This window comes from Oryctolagus cuniculus, chromosome 7 (assembly GCF_964237555.1).
Source record: "Oryctolagus cuniculus chromosome 7, mOryCun1.1, whole genome shotgun sequence".
Taxonomy (NCBI): domain Eukaryota; kingdom Metazoa; phylum Chordata; class Mammalia; order Lagomorpha; family Leporidae; genus Oryctolagus; species Oryctolagus cuniculus.
This window is the reverse complement of record NC_091438.1, coordinates 133,904,407-133,920,954: the sequence shown is the minus strand read 5'-3', so window position 1 is coordinate 133,920,954 and position 16,548 is coordinate 133,904,407. Positions and strand designations below refer to the sequence as shown.

Here is a 16,548-nt window from a genome sequence, read left to right as displayed (position 1 = left end):
TCCCACATAGGCATTGGTTTGAGTCCCAACTGTTCCACTTCTGATCCAGCACTCTGCTAATATGCCTGAGAAAGCAGCAGAAGATGGCCCAAGTCCTTGGGCTCCTGCACCCACATGGGAGACCTGGAAGAAGCTCTTGGCTTCAGGCTTCAGCCTGATCCAATTCTGGCTGTTGTGGCCATCTGGGGAGTGAACAGCAGATGGAAGATCTCTGTCTCTCCCTCTCTGTAACTCAGCCTTTCAAATAAATAAAATAAATCTTTAAAATAAATAAAAAACCGAAGATGTTCCCACTATACTGCAAGAACCAAAATCCTTCCCTCCATGTCTGGAAAGTATTTCTAAGAGGAAATACAGAAAACTTTCCTACCAGGGGCCAGTGTTGTGGCACAGTGGGTTTGGCTACTGTCTGCAACACCAGCATGCCATATGAGCCCAGGTCAAGTCTCAGCTGCTCCACTTCTGATCCAGCTCCCTGCTAATGTGCTGGGAAAATAGCAGGTGATGGCCCAAGTCCTTGGGCCCCTGCCACCCACAGGGAAACCAAGATGGAGTTCCAGCCTCCTGGCTTCAGCCTGGCACAGTCCTGGCCGTTGAGGCCTTTTTGTGGGGGGTGAATCTGCAGATGGAAGATCTCTCTCTCTCTCTCTGTAACTCTCTGTCTCTCCTCTTCTCTGTAACTCCATCTTTCAAATAAATCTTTTTTTTTTTTTTTTTTTTTTTTTGACAGGCAGAGTGGACAGTGAGAGAGAGAGACAGAGAGAGAAAGGTCTTCCTTTGCCGTTGGTTCACCCTCCAATGGCCGCCGCTGCAGCCGGCGCACCGCGCTGATCCGATGGCAGGAGCCAGGATCCAGGTGCTTTTCCTGGTCTCCCATGGGGTGCAGGGCCCAAGCACCTGGGCCATCCTCCACTGCACTCCCTGGCCATAGCAGAGAGCTGGCCTGGAAGAGGGGCTACCGGGACAGAATCCGGTGCCCCGACCGGGACTAGAACCCGGTGTGCCGGCGCCACAAGGTGGAGGATTAGCCTATTGAGCCACGGCGCCGGCTCTCAAATAAATCTTAAAAAAAAAAGATAACAAAACTTTCCTACTCCCTGACCTTGCCTGGCATAATAAACATTGTTTATTTACAAATCATGGAGTTGATGTGTTGGCCGAAGACTGGAAGGGCAGGACTGTGCTCATTTACCCAGGACATTTGTCTACCTTTAAAAAAAAAAAAACACTGTGGAAAAGGAGATTTCCATAGGAGACCCTTGACATTGGCAAGGGATTTTTTTTCAAAGATCTTTCAGAGGTCCTAATTCACTATATATCACATAGTGTTTTTGAAAATTACATTGTGAGCCTATAACCAGAAAAGTCCAAGGAATTCCATTTCTGTCCTTAAAAGAGTCTGTAAACACAAAAACAAAGTTACTTATAAAATCAGCTGTCTGGGGGCCAGCACTGTGGCACCACAGGTTAACTCCCTGGCCTGAAGCACCAGCATCCCATATGGGCACTGGTTCAAGTCCCTGCTGCTCCACTTCTATCCTGTGGCCTGGGAAAGCAGCAGAAAATGGCCCAAGTCCTTGGGTCCCTGCACCCATGTGAGAGACCCAGAAGAACCTCCTGGCTCCTTGGCTTCATATTGGCACAGCTCTGGCTGTTGCAGCCAGTTGGGGAGTGAACAAGCAGATGTAAGACCTCTCTCTCTCTCTCTGCCTCTCCTCTATCTGTGTAACTCTTTAAAATAAACACATAAATCTTTAAAAAAAATTAGCTGTCTGATGGGGCAGCCATCTGGCTTGGTGGTTTAAGACACTGCTTGGGAGGCCCACATCCTATATAGAAGTGGTTGGGCTTGAATCCTGAGCTCACTTCTGATTCCAGGTGATGGCTCAAGTACTTAGGTCACTGTCACCAAAGCGGATACCTGGGTTGAGTTCTGGGCTCCTACCTTCAGCCTGGCCTAACCCAGGCTGTTAACAGGCATTTGGGGAGTGAACTAGCCAATGGAAGGTCTGTGTGTGTGTGTGTGAGTGTGTGCACACGCGTGTGCATGCGCACACCTGGCAAATAAAATGAAAATATAAATAAATAAATAAATAAATGGGTTGTTTGAGGATAAAACAGTGAGAAATGCTAAACCACCTTTGTCTTTCAGTGGAGCTGTATTTCTCAATACTTTGCACCAGAAGACCAAAAGAAGGGAAGACAAAGAACACTCCGTCAGAGATTGTGTCTCTTGTCAACTGTACAAGTCCCAGCTCTCAAACAGCACTTCCTGCACAAACCCCACTACTTCCCAGTGCACTGGTCCTTGTATCTCTGCGGCACACTGGAAGATCGGCTGATATCAGAGATCCCAGGCACCACTCAACTCCACATTCCATGCCGATTTTCTGATGGGAAAAAAAAAAAGCAACCTCATTTTCTCTTCCTTTCTATCACTAGCACTATCGAGAATTTTCTTTGGTGAGCCTTTTTTCACTCTGCAAAAGAGAAACAAAGATTTTGGGGCTGGCACGGTGGTGTAGCAGGTAAAACCACCACCTACACTGCTGGCATCCCACATGGGCGCCAGTTCTAGTCCCAGCGGCTCCACTTCTGATCCAGCTCTCTGCTAAGGCCTGAGAGAGCAGTGGAAGATGGCCCAAGACCGTGGGTCCCTGCACTCACGTTGGAGACCCAGAAAAAACTCTTAGATCCTGGCTTCAGATCAGCCCAGCTCTGGCTAGTGTGGCCAATTGGTGAGTGAACCAGCAGACAGAAGACCTCTCTCTCTCTGCCTCTCCTCTCTCTGTGTAACCTGTGCAACTCTTTCAAATACATAAGTAAATCTTTAAAAAAAAAAAAGAAACAAAGATTTTAATCACTGACTGCAAATTATATAAAGGCTATAGCCAGAGGAAAATAATAAGTCTTGTGAGATGTGCAGGGAGAGCGGCAGGCCCGGCTCACAAACCAGTAAATGGTCAGGTCGGGCAAAGCCACCCGGCTCACACTTAGCCACAAGGGGCCTTCAGAGGTACCCCTGAAATACCCAAACTCTGAGTGCCGAGTCTGACACGGCCAAGGACTTCCAGTGTACTCTTCTTTAAATTTTATTTTATTATTTATTTGAGGCAGAGTTACAGAGAGAGAGAGACAATCTTCCATCCACTGATCATTCCCCTGATGGCCACAGTGGCCCAGCCTGAACCATGCCAAAGCCAGGAGCCCGGAACTCCATCTGGGAGTTCTCCCACATGGTGGCAGGGACCCAGATACTTGGGCCATGTTCCACTGCTTTCCCAGGCGTATCATGAGGGCTGGATCAGAAGTGGAGCAGCCAAGAACCAGCGTTCACATGGGACTGTCCGCATCACAGGTGTGGCTTACCCTGCTTGCCACAACGCTAGCCCCATTCTTTCGATGACACTTACGTACTGGTCATTTTTCAGATTCTGTGGGAGATTCCTACTCTCAGCTTGGTGGACAACAAGGATCTCTTCCCATAAGAGAAGCCCAATGTGCAAGGAAGCTAGGGCTCAGGTATGTGACCTGGGCTGGACCAAACAGCTGCGTTTATTTGCTTATGATTTTGAGCTGGGGATGGGACAGCAGTATCCGGTGTGCAGACAGCTTCGTTACTGGGGTCAGCGTGGTATCCAGTGCCCATGCCAGCTGTATCCTGGCGGAGGCAACCAGGGGGCTGCCCTCAGCTGCCCGGCTCTGGGAGGGGACATCAGTGTGGTTCTAGGTAACAGAGTTTCCTTGGTTTCTGTTGACTTCTCAGTCTTGTCTCTGGTGACTCCGCCCCACCCACGGAGCCTTCAATAAAACTCATTTCCTGATTTAATCAGTCGAGATCTGTTCCTGCCCCTTACCCCAGGGAACCTGACCGACACACCCCAGTAGCCAAGAATTTCTTCTCGACTATCTGGAGTCTTCCTGCTGCGAGTGACGCTCACATCGCGTTGTGTTTGGATCAGACCTGTTCCTGGTCTCCACGCTGCCGCTTCCTGGTTGTGTGACCAGGGCTGAGCCCCAGCTCCGGGCCACCTGCACAGTGCTCTCACCTGCACACAGAATGGCCTGCACCGCCTTAGAACCCGGAGGCAGTTGTTCAACACCTGTTTCCATCCAGGTTCCCGGGGCCCACTGCGGAAGGAGAGTGAAACAGGCTCCATAGCTCTCTGGCCGGCACACCAGACAGGCAGACGCAGCAGCGTCTTTGAGAGCCGTGGAGGCTAAGGGTCCCCACGACCTCCCCAGCTAACCTAGCCTGGGATGCTCTCCTGAAGGGCAGAGACAGTGTCACTGCTCTGTTCTTTGTGCCCAGAACTCTTCTTGGCACACAATAAATATTCAAAAAATACTTAGATCTGGAAATTTACACCACCTTTGCAACTTTCCTATCCCTCTAAAATTATTCCAGGCATGGAGTTTTAGCCTAGCAGTTACAATGTGGGTTAGGATGCCCACATCCGGGTACCAGGGTTTGAGTCCTGGCTCTGGCTGCTGAATCCAGCTTCCTGCCAAGGCAGGCCCTGGGGAGCAGCAAGGGAGGCTCAACTGAACTTCCATTGTCATCCTGTGGGAGACTTGAATGGAGTGAGTTCCTGACTATAGCTTGGGCCGAGCACAGGCCTGGCTGTTGCAGGCATTTGGAGAGTGAACCAGCAAATGCAAACCACTACTCTCTTTCTTGCTCTCTCATATAAATATGTATTTTTAATGTAATTTTAATTTTAATGTAAGTTATGTATTTTTAATACAAGTTATGTATTTAATATAAGTTATTATTTATTTAATTTATATATTTAATATATATTATATAATATATAACTTATATTTAATATAAGTTATATATTTAATATAAGTATTTAATACAAGTTATTATGTATTTAATATAAGTTATGTAAGTTAATGTATTTTTAAAATAAGTTTATTTAAAATACTTGTGGAAGAAAGGGAGGGATTTAGGGAAGGAAGGAAGGCAGAAGGAAGAGAAAAGAGAAGGAGGGAGGCATCCCAGCCACACCACAGTAACTGAAACTTTGACAGTGCCCCCACCCACCTGTGCCTTCGCACACGGCCCCCACCGCATTACTGCTCTGCGTTCACCGCGTTGTCAGAGATCTGTGAAGCCACCATGCTGCAACAGCTACCAAAAGGGGGCTCTCGCTGCCTTTGAAGAGCCCCATTCCTTGTGCACGGCGCTGTGAAGACCAGAGTTCTACTCCCAGCACGTGCATCTCATTACACAGGGTCCGGTTTCCTCAGCTGTAAAATGGGGCTCACTTTTACACAGAATTGTTGTGAGAATCAAAGGAGATAGTAAGAGCTTCTTGGGGATGGGCGTTTGGCACAGTGGTTAAGATGCAACTCAAGGTGCCCGCAGCCCGTATCAGAGTGCTTGGTCCCAGCTCTGCTCCCAATCCAGCTTCCTGCTGATGCACACTGGGAGGCAGCGGGGATGGCGCTAGTAGCTGGGTCCCTGCCACCCATGGTGGAGCCCCGGACTGAACTTCAGCTCCTGGCTTCAACATGGCTCCTGCTGGCATATGAGGAGTAAACCAGTGGATGGAAGATCTCTCTTTCTATCTGTCTCTGTCCTTCTGTCTTCTAAGTAAAACGAAACTAAACAAAAAAAAATTTTTTTTTTGACAGGCAGAGTGGATAGTGAGAGAGAGAGACAGAGAGAAAGGTCTTCCTTTGCCATGGTTCACCCTCCAATGGCCACCACAGCTGGCGTGCTGCAGCCGGCGCACCGCACTGATCCGAAGGCAGAAGCCAGGTGCTTCTCCTGGTCTCCCATGGGGTGCAGGGCCCAAGCACCTGGGCCATCCTCCACTGCACTACCTGGCCACAGCAGAGGGCTGGCCTGGAAGAGGGGCAACCGGGACAGAATCCGGCGCCCCAACCGGGACTAGAACCCGGTGTGCCGGCGCCACTAGGTGGAGGATTAGCCTAGTGAGCCGCGGCGCCGGCCACTAAACAAAATTTTAAACACGGCCGGCGCCGCGGCTCACTAGGCTAATCCTCCGCCTAGCGGCGCCGGCACACCGGGTTCTAGTCCCAGTCGGGGTGCCGGATTCTGTCCCGGTTGCTCCTCTTCCAGGCCAGCTCTCTGCTATGGCCAGGGAGTGCAGTGGAGGATGGCCCAGGTGCTTGGGCCCTGCACCCCATGGGAGACCAGGAAAAGCACCTGGCTCCTGGCTCCTGCCATCGGATCAGCGCGGCGCGCCGGCCGCGGCGGCCATTGGAGGGTGAACCAACGGCAAAGGAAGACCTTTCTCTCTGTCTCTCTCTCTCACTGTCCACTCTGCCTGTCAAAAAATAAAAAAAAATAAAAAAAAAAATTTAAACACTGCTTTTTTTTTAACTGTGTAGGGGGGCTACCAAATGCTTACTATGTGCCAGCTCCCATGCCAAGCCCTGTATGAGTGCTCTCCTCCTTGATATTCACTGGAGGGAGGGGACTAACATCCTCATTTTGTAGATCAGGAAACTCAGGCTCCCGGGCTAACTTGCTCAAGACCCTACAGCCAGTGAGGAGGGGGCTGGGAGAAGAGCCCAGGGCGGCCGAGCCCCGAGCCCCTGCAACTGCTGCTGCCCCTGAGATTTCTGACAGCAAATGGGATACAGGTGCCCACCCTCTGGCGGGTCATTTTCATCCCATTCTCCCTTCCACCCTCCTCTCCCTCTTCCTCTGGCTGCCCCGCCAGACCCTGGGGATTCCTGAATGGAGGCTGTAGAGGAATGGGGAGGTCACCACCTCCGTGGGAAGCTGAGGCTGGGACTCCCCATCACCTCGGTGCTATCGCCGGGCGTCTAGATGGGGACCAGCGGCCAGGACAGGACAGCACCGGTGGTGTTGCACGGGGACAGGCTGCATGCCCTTCCTCCTTGCCTCAATCGGGAGGGCACTGGCAGGGCCACACCCAAGGCGTGAAGACACTTTTCCTCAGCTGCATTCAAACAAGTGGCTTTAAATGCCTGAATTATCCTTATATAAACAGCGGGCCCCACCCACTCATTGGTACCAGGCGGGCTCCTGCCAGCGCAGGCTTCAGCCTTGATGTGGCCGGGGGAGCCCAGGCGCCTGGGCAGCAGGCTGTGCCGGCCATACCCCATGGCTGCCCAGTGGGGCTCGGTGGGCAGGCCTTTGGTGGTGTTGCTAGGCAACCTTGGTAACTGGAGAGGCCCCTGGATGGGCAGGCTCCACCAGCACACCGCACACTGTCATTACTCGCGGTGCCAAGGCCCACAGCAGTCTCTGTGTGGTCAGGGCCCGAAAGGATGCTTTTTTAGCTACGGAAATTAAGAACCAGCCTTTCAGTATTACAGGGTTGTGGTTGTGGCTGTTTCTGCTCCATCTCTGAAGATACACTTGGAAGAAATCGGCAAAAGATTTAGACAGAAAAAGCCTTCAGAAACCCCCTTTTCCAGAAGTTTTCCTCTGTCCTGCAGCAAAGCACGCTGGCCCTCAGCCGTCAGGGCGGCTCAGAGAGGGTGGCTGCGCTTCCTGGGGCTCTCCGTGGCCCACGGGCTGCTAAGGCTTCTTCCTCGGACTTCCTCTCTTCCCCAGTTGCTGGGGGGGGTGGTGCGGGGGGGCCAGCACTTCTGCCACACACAGGGCAGAACGTTGGAAGGCAATCAGAGCACTCACCCTTCCCAGGCTACAGATCCACTCGCATTTACTGTTTTGGCAGCTCCTCCCATTCACCCACATTAATTTTTTGGTTTATCTGGCAGGCAGAGAGACAGATAGACACAGAGAAATACTGATCCACTGGTTCACTCCCCAAATACCTATGTGCCTATGAGAGACAGAGCGGGGCCTAGTCACAGCCAGGAGCCAGGAACTCAATCCCGACCTCCCCTTCGGGCAACAGTACTTGAACCATCATCCGCAGCCTCCCAGGGTGCATATCAGCCAGCTGGAATAGGAAGCAGAGCCAGGACTCGAACTCGGACACTTCAGTATGGGATGCGGGCAACCCTGGTAGCATCTTAACCACTGAGCAAAACAATGCTCCTAAAATTCCCACTTTATTTCTTAATGTTTATTTGTTTTCATCTACTTGAAAGGTAGAGAGAGAATCTCCCATTTTTCTATTTGCCAGAGAGAGCAAGATCTTCCATTTTTCCATGTGCTGGTTCACTCCTCAAATGCCCATAACAGTCAGGGTTGGGCCAAGCTGAAGCCAAGAGCCTGGAACTCCCTCTGGGTCTCCCACGTGGGTAACAGGGATTGAAACACTTGGGTAATCATCTGCTTCTCCCAGGATGCATTGGCAGGAAGCTGGATTGGAAGCAGAGTAGCTGGGACTCAAACCAGCACTCTGATTTGGGGTGTGGGCATCTCGCATCGCGGTTTAACCCACTGTGCCGCAATGCCTACTCCAGTTCTCACGTTGTCAATGAGCAACTGAGGCTAAAAGAGGCAGCCATGATTGCATACCTAGTGACAGCAAAGCAAACCCAGTGAGCTGAGGGCAGGTCCTGGCCTTTCCTCTACACACTGGCTCCTCAGAGCTTTTCCATACAACAAATATGCACCTATATATAGCAATGGCAATACACGGTGGCATAGGAGACACGGGAATTTCGCCCTGGGTCTTGCACTCTCCTCAACTCCCAATGCTTGCTGACCATGGCTGTGCTTTCAAAGCTGTCTGTGCACACTAAGGAACAGTCTGGAAGAACTCCCAAAGACAAGCACACTCACCAAGTGAATTGATAGACTTAGCCCACTCGTGCACAAGGCTGAAGGAGGACCCTGACCCTAAGCCACTTGCTCCTTAATTCAACAAGCTGGTCTGCTGGACAGCATCGGGAGACTACCCAAGACAGTAAGGAGGCAAAATCACTACTTTCATTAGATATTTGTAGATATTAAAAAAAAAAACCCTAAAACCTTTTCCTGCCTCATCTACAATGTTTCTTAAATAATGGTCCCCGTTGGCACAGGGCCAGGGCTTTCCCGGAATGTGGGATTTGTGGTGCTAAAATAAGGACTGACCCTGGCAGAGGACGTCTGACCTCCCTGTCCCGTCAGAATCACCCGGGGAGGTTAGGTGAAGATAGCCCGCTCTACCCCCAGGCAGTGGCTCCTCACTCTGGCCTCACATCCAAACCCTCTGCCGATTCTGTTTGTCTCACTCACACCAGATCAGTGGAATCAGAGCCGGGGGGGTGGGGGGTGGGGTGGGGTGGGGGTGGGGAAGCACAGCACTGGTGTTTTAAAATGTACAGCCAGGATCAAAACTGCCTGCCCTAGAGGGTGTGGGCTGGGGTCTTGCCCAGGAATCTGCATTCGTTTCCAGCAGCTCCCCTGGGGATTCTTCTGTATGCCACATCTGATAACCAACCAATGCTTACGGTCTGCGTGCTCTCCTGCCACTGGGCAAGCATTTCCTGAGTGCCTTGCCTGTGTTAGGTTCTAGAAACACATGGGGGAGGGCGGGAAATGGAAAGAAACTACTCCTGTTTCCAGGCCCTCCCTACTCAGTGGGAAATGCAGACCTATAAATTTTCCAAAATTGCATACTGCAATTTAGATTAAAAAGTGGGTCAGCATCATCACACTGGTGGCAACCACTCAGTTTCCAGCACCCCAGTGTGGTAGGCTAAAGACAGAGCATAGTATTTGCAATTTTTTTCCCACTGAGAGATGAGAGTTGTTTCCCCTCTCCCTCAATCTGGGTCAATCCTGTAACTGGTTTTGACCACTACCACGTGGCAGAGGCATGCTGGGTACCACCCAAGGCCGGCCTTACAAGACCCAGGACCCCCACTTGTGCTCCTTCTGGAACACTCCCTCTCTGAAGTCTCTTGTCATATAAAAAGTTTGACCACCCTGTGGCTGCCACACTGAGAGGCCCACGCTACCCACCTATGGAAGAGCACTAAGTGGCAGGCCCATAAATGAAACTGGCTTGCACTCCCCGCCCAGCTCCCCCCTCTGCTGACCACAGCCAAGCAATCTGACCTCTGTAGACCCCACAGGAAGCCGATGAAGGACAGAGCTGCCCTCTGCCCAAATTCCCAGGTCACAGAACCATGACAAAAGATAACGATCGTTGTGTCAAGTCACCCGGTTTTGGAGTGAGTGGTTAGACGGCAGTAGCAACCAACCCAGGGACAGAATGCCATCACCTGCCACTGGGGCTGGCGTGTGGTCCAGCAGGTTAAGCCATACGAGCACAAGTTCCATCCTGCAACTCTACGTTTCAAATAAATAAATAAATCTTGGAAAAAAAAAAAAAAAGGAATTGGCGGCGGGGGGGGGGGGGGGGGTGATACTGTGGCACAGCAGGTTAAGCTGTGGCCTGATACTCCAGCATTCTCCATAGGAACCAGTTCCAGTCCTGGATGCTCCACTTCCAATCCAGCTCCCTGCTAGTGGTCTGGGAAAAGCAGCAAAGAATGGCCCGAGTGTTTGGGCCCCCGCCACCCAAGTGGGAGACCTGGATGAAGCTCTCGGCTTCCACCTGGCCCAACTCTGGCCGTTTTGGTCATCTGGGAAGTGAACCAGCGGATGGAAGACTTGTCTTGCTCACTCTCTCTCTCTCTCTCTCTCTCTCTGGAACTGACTTTCAATATAAATAAATAAATGTTTAAAACAAAACAGAACAGTGGTCATCCTCATCTCCCTCCAGGGAGTAGACTACAGGGCCTCATCTGACATATCCCAGGTTCCACCCCCACCTCTGTTCCACTCTTGCCCCCTGCACAACAAAGCAAAACCACAAGTCAGAGTTCATCAGCTCTGCTTGAAAGCCTTCAACAGGACAAATAAGCACAGATTCCATAGCAACAAGGCCCTGGGTGACCTAGCTCCCGCCTTCCTTGCTGAATTCAGCTTCTACCCTTCGCACCCAACACCTCTCTGCTACAGCCACAGGGACTCTTCCTGTTCCTGGAACACATCAGCTCTCTCGGCCTCAGGGTCTTTGCACTCGCTCCTCCTTCCACCTCATCCTTTCTCCCCCCACCCCGCCCCGCCTGTGCTCCAACATACACCCCCATGGCTGATGGTCACAGCAAACAGCTCCTCCCCAGGAAGCTCCCCTGCCCATGCCGACCCCTACGCCCATAAATTCTACCTTCGTCCCTGCTTATTTCCTCCCAGCACTTAACCACTGCCTAAAAATATTCTGTTCACATCTTATCTGTCTACTGGAACGTAAGCTCCAGAAACATCGGAAATGTTTATTTTCTGCTCCCTCTGTAGCCCGGCACCTATTAGAGCACCTAGCACACAACGAAGCTTAGCCAGTGTTTGCCGAATGGACCATCAAAAGAAGAAAAGAGGAGAAAAGGAACAGAGAAGAATGGAGCCGCGGAAACAGCACTGACATTACAGGACTCAGAAAATCCTGGTTCTGGCTCCACTGCCCTTGCTGACTTATGGACAAGCCACTGCACCTCACCTGACCAGGAACCTCAGCCCCACCAAGACACAAGGGCTGGTGGTGCTTACAAGTGCCACGCATCAGAAGTCGTCACATCTTTTGTTCATAAATCTCCTTACGAATATTTGGAAAAGCTTTGTCCCTTCTTGCATATATTAAGATAATAAGTGAAAATATTTTTCACAATTAAAATTAGTTCCAAGACTGAAATTTCTGGCACAATCCTTGTGGGAAATATGCATTAAATACATTGTCATTCAACCCATGGAGGTACACATTTAGCTTACTGAGCTCCTGGAACCTGTCTACCCATCAATCCAATGGACAAAGCCACTCCTCAGTATCAAACCAATCAACCAAATCAGATCAACTTTCTGTAAGAAAATCCACTTTCATTTTTCTAAAGTTCCATAACTGTGTTTATTTGCATCCCCGCAACAACCAACTCAAGTCTCAATTCTAATGTTACAATAAACAGATAAAGAACTAAAGCACTGTTGTTTAATATAGAGTAGCCCAAATTCTCGAGCAATTCTAAAGTACCTGAGTTCAAATCCTGGTTTCGTCACTCAACAGCTTGTCCGTGGCCTTGGGCAGCTTAGTAAAGCTCCGGGTGTCTGGGAATCTCATCTGCAGGAGGACAGTGAGAGTGGGTATTCTAGATGTCGTAGGAGTATCACATTAGCTTATTGCCCATAAAGCCCTTGGAACAGTGCTCAGCACATAGTTAGCATCCAATGTGTATTCCGAATAAAACACGAGTAAGTCCCACGCGAGATCGGGAGCAAGGCACCGCTCCCTGCAGTCTGTCTTTCTCTCTCTCTCTCCTTCTCTCTCTCTCTCTCTCTCTCTCTCTCTCTCTGCTTTCTTTCTCAGGAGCAGACCTCCAATCATCCTTTTGGACAATTTATCATAGGAAGCTTGAGGGTGGGCAGAGATGTAACTTCCTTTTATAAAGCCAAATAAGGGACCCAAAGGGAGCAGAGTTGGCCTGTCCCGGGCCCCTGGCACATCTGACACACTGTCCCTGGCATGTGAGAGCTGGGTTCAATTCCTGGCATCCCACCCACAACGCCACCCCCCACTTACATAAGAAAACACAAGGGGTTGCAAAGGAGTAAGCAGGAGATCCCTGATTTTGCTGCAAAGTATGCAGATGTAATTTATTCATACATTTCAATACTTTCTCTAGAGAAACAGATTAGCCGGGACCCAGCTGCGTCCAGCTGAGAGCAAAGTCGCAGATGCGCAGTCACAGAAACCCGCCAGGGGCCCTTCCTGAGTGAGCCCCACAACGGAAGGCTCCTTCCCTCAGACAGGAGGGGGCCACCTCAGGCCTGAGCACCTTCGCATCATCTCCCAGGCCCCCAGGCCTCAGCACCACCTCTGAAATGCAAACCAGGGGGTGTCTCTCCCATGCTCAGTCCCTTCAGTGGGTACTTAGTGCCCTTGGTATAAAACCTAGGCTCCGGGGCCGATGCCGTGGCTCATTTGGTTAATCCTCCACTTGCGGCGCCGGCATCCCATATGGGCACCAGTTCTAGTCCCAGTTGCTCCTCTTCCAGTCCAGCTCTCTGCTGTGGCCCGGGAAGGCAGTGGAGGATGGCCCAAGTGCTTGGGCCCCTGCACCCGCATGGGAGACCGGGAGGAGGCACCTGGCTCCTGACTTTGGATTGGTGCAGCGCCGGCCGTTGTGGCCATTTGGGGAGTAAACAAATGGAAGGAAGACCTTTCTCTCTGTCTCTCCCTCTCACTGTCTATAACTCTACCTGTCAAACAAATAAATAAAATCTTTTAAAAATTTAAAAACAAAAAACTTAGGCTCTGTGACAAGAGCCTATGCACCAACCCTCATCTCCTCCCATTCACTCCCCCAAATCACCCTGCACTGCAGCCACACTCAGCCCCTGGCAGCTCCAGCTCCCACTCCCCGCCAGGCCCTTTCTTTTTTATTTGAGAGACAGAAAAAGATCTTTCATTCCCTGCTTTACTCCCCAGACACCCAGGACAGCGAGGGCTGGGCAAGGCTGAAGCCAGGATCTCTCTCTCACCTAGGTGGCAGAGACCCAAATACTTGAGACATCACCTGCCACCTCCCAGCATGCACATTAACAAGAAGCTGGGCCGGGAAGCAGAGCCAGAACTTGAGCCCGGCCACGCCCACAGGGGATGCAGGTGTTCCAAAGGCTACCCTAACAGCTGCACCAAGCATGCCCACACCTTCCATTCTCTCCCTCTGCCGGGATACCTTCCCTCACCAGTAGGTTCTTCCAGGGAAGCCTTAACGCCCCCTTCAAGACTCTGTCCTTTCCAGCCGCTCCACAGAGCCCCCCTGAGCACCCTCCAAGTCCCTGGCATTGCGCTGGGCCCAGAGGACACAAAGCAGACACGGAGACGACCCGCCCCTCTTGGTCCCTCAGCCACCCCTGCGCAAGCCTAGAGCAGAACTGCCTCCTTTGCGTCGTAACCGTCTCCCGCACCAGCCTCTGTGCGTCCCGAACAGCACATCCACTTTGAATCCATTACCCAGTCCACGCAATGCGTCAGAAATGCAATCAGCTTCATTTCTTGTGTTTTTTGCTTTTAAGGTTTATTTATTTGAGAGGCAGAGTTACAGAGGGAGGGATAAACGGGAGGGGGAGGAAAAGGGAGAGGGAGAGGGAGAGGGAGGGAGAGAGATGGAGGGAGAGAAGGAGGGAGGGAGGGAGAGATCTTCCAACCACTGGTTCACTCCCTAGATGGCTGCAACGCCTAAAGCTGGGCCAATCCCAAGCCAGGAGGCAGGAGCTTCCTCCAGGTCTCCCATGTGGCTACAGGGGCCCAAGCCCTTGGGCCATCTTCTACTGCTTTCCCAGGCCCTAGCAGAGAGCTGGATTGAAAGTGGAACAGCAGGGACTCGAACTGGCTTCCACAGGGGATGCCAGTGTCACAGGAGGAGGTTTAGCCTACTACGCCACAGCGCCGGCCCCCAGTCAGCTTCATTTACTCACAAAGGGTTCATCAAACAGTTTAGACCAGGGCCCTTCAAGGTGCTGGCTATGGAACCGTGAACCAACAGATAAGACCCCGCCTGCATGGGCCGGAGGGTCTCAGGGCTTGGGCAGAGCACTGGAGTGAAAGAACCAGGCATGAATGAGTGAATGGATTAGCGATTCCGGGCAGGAGGCTGTCGCCTCACCTGCATAGAGCAGGAGACAAACAGGAAGTGCGGCTGGGGGAAAGGCGAGGTCCTTCGGGCCTTTCCGATAGAGAAACTGAAGGACAGCAAGGAGCCCCAGCCGAGAGCACGGAGCTTACATCAGTGTGATGCACAAGAGAATTGTGGACCCATGACGCCTGGGCCACGTGACCCTAAGCAAATCCATTAACCTGTATGTGCCCTTAGCTCCTCATCAGCCAATCGGGGATGATAATAATAATAAAACGGAACTATGATTAAAGGTGATAGCGCATTTAAAAGTCGTTCGCCTGGGGCGGGGCAGAGCTGGTTTGTAGGAGCGCGGGTACAGATTCAGGACCCAGCAGCCGGCTCTTCCCCGCCCCTCCCCTGGTACTTCCCAAGTGCCTTCAAGGTCGGGGTTGTCATATCCCTGTACGGGAGGGGGGAGGGACCAGTGAGAGAGGGGCGTGGCAGGAAGGGGGTGAGGGAGGAAAGAGCACAGGTGTGGATCAGGAATGCCCAGGTGTGCCTGGCAGGTGGCCCGGGGCCGGCCCTGTGTGGTCGCCCGCCTGTTCTCTTCATAAAGATGCCATTTTACAGACGAGCAAGCCGAGGCTCAGCGAGTCAACAGGAGAAGACCTGGGCTGCGAATCCAAGTCTCTCTGGGAGACTCCAAAATAACTCTCCGCCGCGCCGCGCACGCGGCCCGAGGCTGGTCTGTGATCACCTGGAGTTAGCGGCAGTTGTCTTATTCCCAGGGGGAGCAGAAATTGTACCCCCCCACACCCGGAGCAGAAATTGTACCCCCCCCCACCCGCCCCGCTCCGAAAATCCAGGCCCTTGCTCAAACAGCTACGGACAAGCAAACCAAGAGTAAGAAACTGGAGAACGAGCCAAAACCCCGACACCCGCTCCAGGAAGGAGGCAGCCAATGGGCCCGGAGCCGCCACGCCGGAGGAAACGCCTGGGCTCCCCCCTCCAGTGCCCAGGGCAGGCGGGAGCGCTGAAGACTGGCTCGTCGCAGGCACAAGCCGCTGGAGGGATGCGGGGTGCTGGGGAGAAAGCCGGCGACCCAAGCGAAATGTCCCGGGGGGGGGGGGACCCCTGACTCCTGGCCCAGTCTGCCTGCAGGCCTCCCTGCGGCCCCTCGGGGAGGTGGCCCTGGAAGCTGAGGCTGCCCAGGCGCGCCCTCCCTTCCAGCCTCCACCAGCGCGGGGTCTCCGGGCCCGCGAAGTCGCCCGCGCTTCCTGCCGCGCGCCCCGCGCCCGCACCCGCACCCGCACCCGCCGCCAGGCGCCGCCCCTCACCTCCGAGGGCCCTCAGCGGGTCCCCGTGCTCCGGGCGTCGCGGGGCCCTCGAGCTGCCTGCGGCTCGGCGGAAGCTCCCGCCCCGCCAGGCGCTGCTCCGTCCGTCTGCCCGCCTGGGACTGAAGTCGCCGGCCCGGGGGAGGGAGCCCGAGGAAATCCCCTCCCAGCCTGCTCGGCGGGCTCGCGCGTGGGCTGGCCCGCGATGAATGAGTCCTCCCGCTCCGCCTGCTTGGGTCTGAGCCAGGGCTCCTCTGACGGCCTCTCCCGGGCTCTGAACTCCCTTCCGCCTCCATGGCCTCCCGCCCTACCTGCCGCCTGGCTCCCCGGCCCTCCACTTCCCTGGGGAAGATCTCTGTAGGTCTCTGCCCTGAGGCCAGGCCCAGTCCTCCCACCACCCTCTCCCATCCCACCCGTGCCCAGCGACAGGGACTTGTGTGTGGGCCCAGGTCGGGTGGTTTGATGAGGATCCTTCGCGAGCCCCCTGGATCCTCCCCACCGACCTGGATCTCCCTGGGCACTGGTAAAATAGGCCTGCCAGTTTCTGTGGATTCATTCGATGCGTTTTGAGAATAACCCACTTTGAAGGAAAGGGTGGATTAGCATGGACCCCTCCCTGCTACTCCACTCAGAAGACACAGAATGAAGTCCCACAGTCGACGGCTACTCAAGATTCTGGCAGCAGGGA

General features: G+C 53.0%; 1 protein-coding gene and 1 long non-coding RNA gene across 4 annotated transcripts in view; one reads left to right on the top strand and one right to left on the bottom strand.

Moving 5' to 3' along the window:
- LOC138850675 (uncharacterized) overlaps positions 1 to 3,829 on the top strand; it is a 50,163-nt gene extending 46,334 nt beyond the window's left edge. Inside the window, exon 5 of the long non-coding RNA XR_011390769.1 lies at positions 2,153 to 3,829. This is a non-coding gene — a long non-coding RNA (uncharacterized lncRNA). The remainder of the gene's footprint in view (positions 1 to 2,152) is intronic.
- Positions 1 to 16,067, bottom strand: part of RHBDL2 (rhomboid like 2) — a 51,918-nt gene extending 35,851 nt beyond the window's left edge. Inside the window, exons 1-2 of one of the 3 annotated variants that reach the window (XM_070078725.1) lie at positions 15,864 to 16,067; positions 11,940 to 12,026 (exon numbers count right to left, since the gene is read on the bottom strand). The gene's annotated coding sequence lies outside the window, so the exon portion shown is untranslated. The remainder of the gene's footprint in view (positions 1 to 11,939; positions 12,027 to 15,863) is intronic. The other 2 variants (XM_008265525.4, XM_002715202.5) reach the window with 2 other exon arrangements.
- Positions 16,068 to 16,548: the final 481 nt, after the last annotated feature.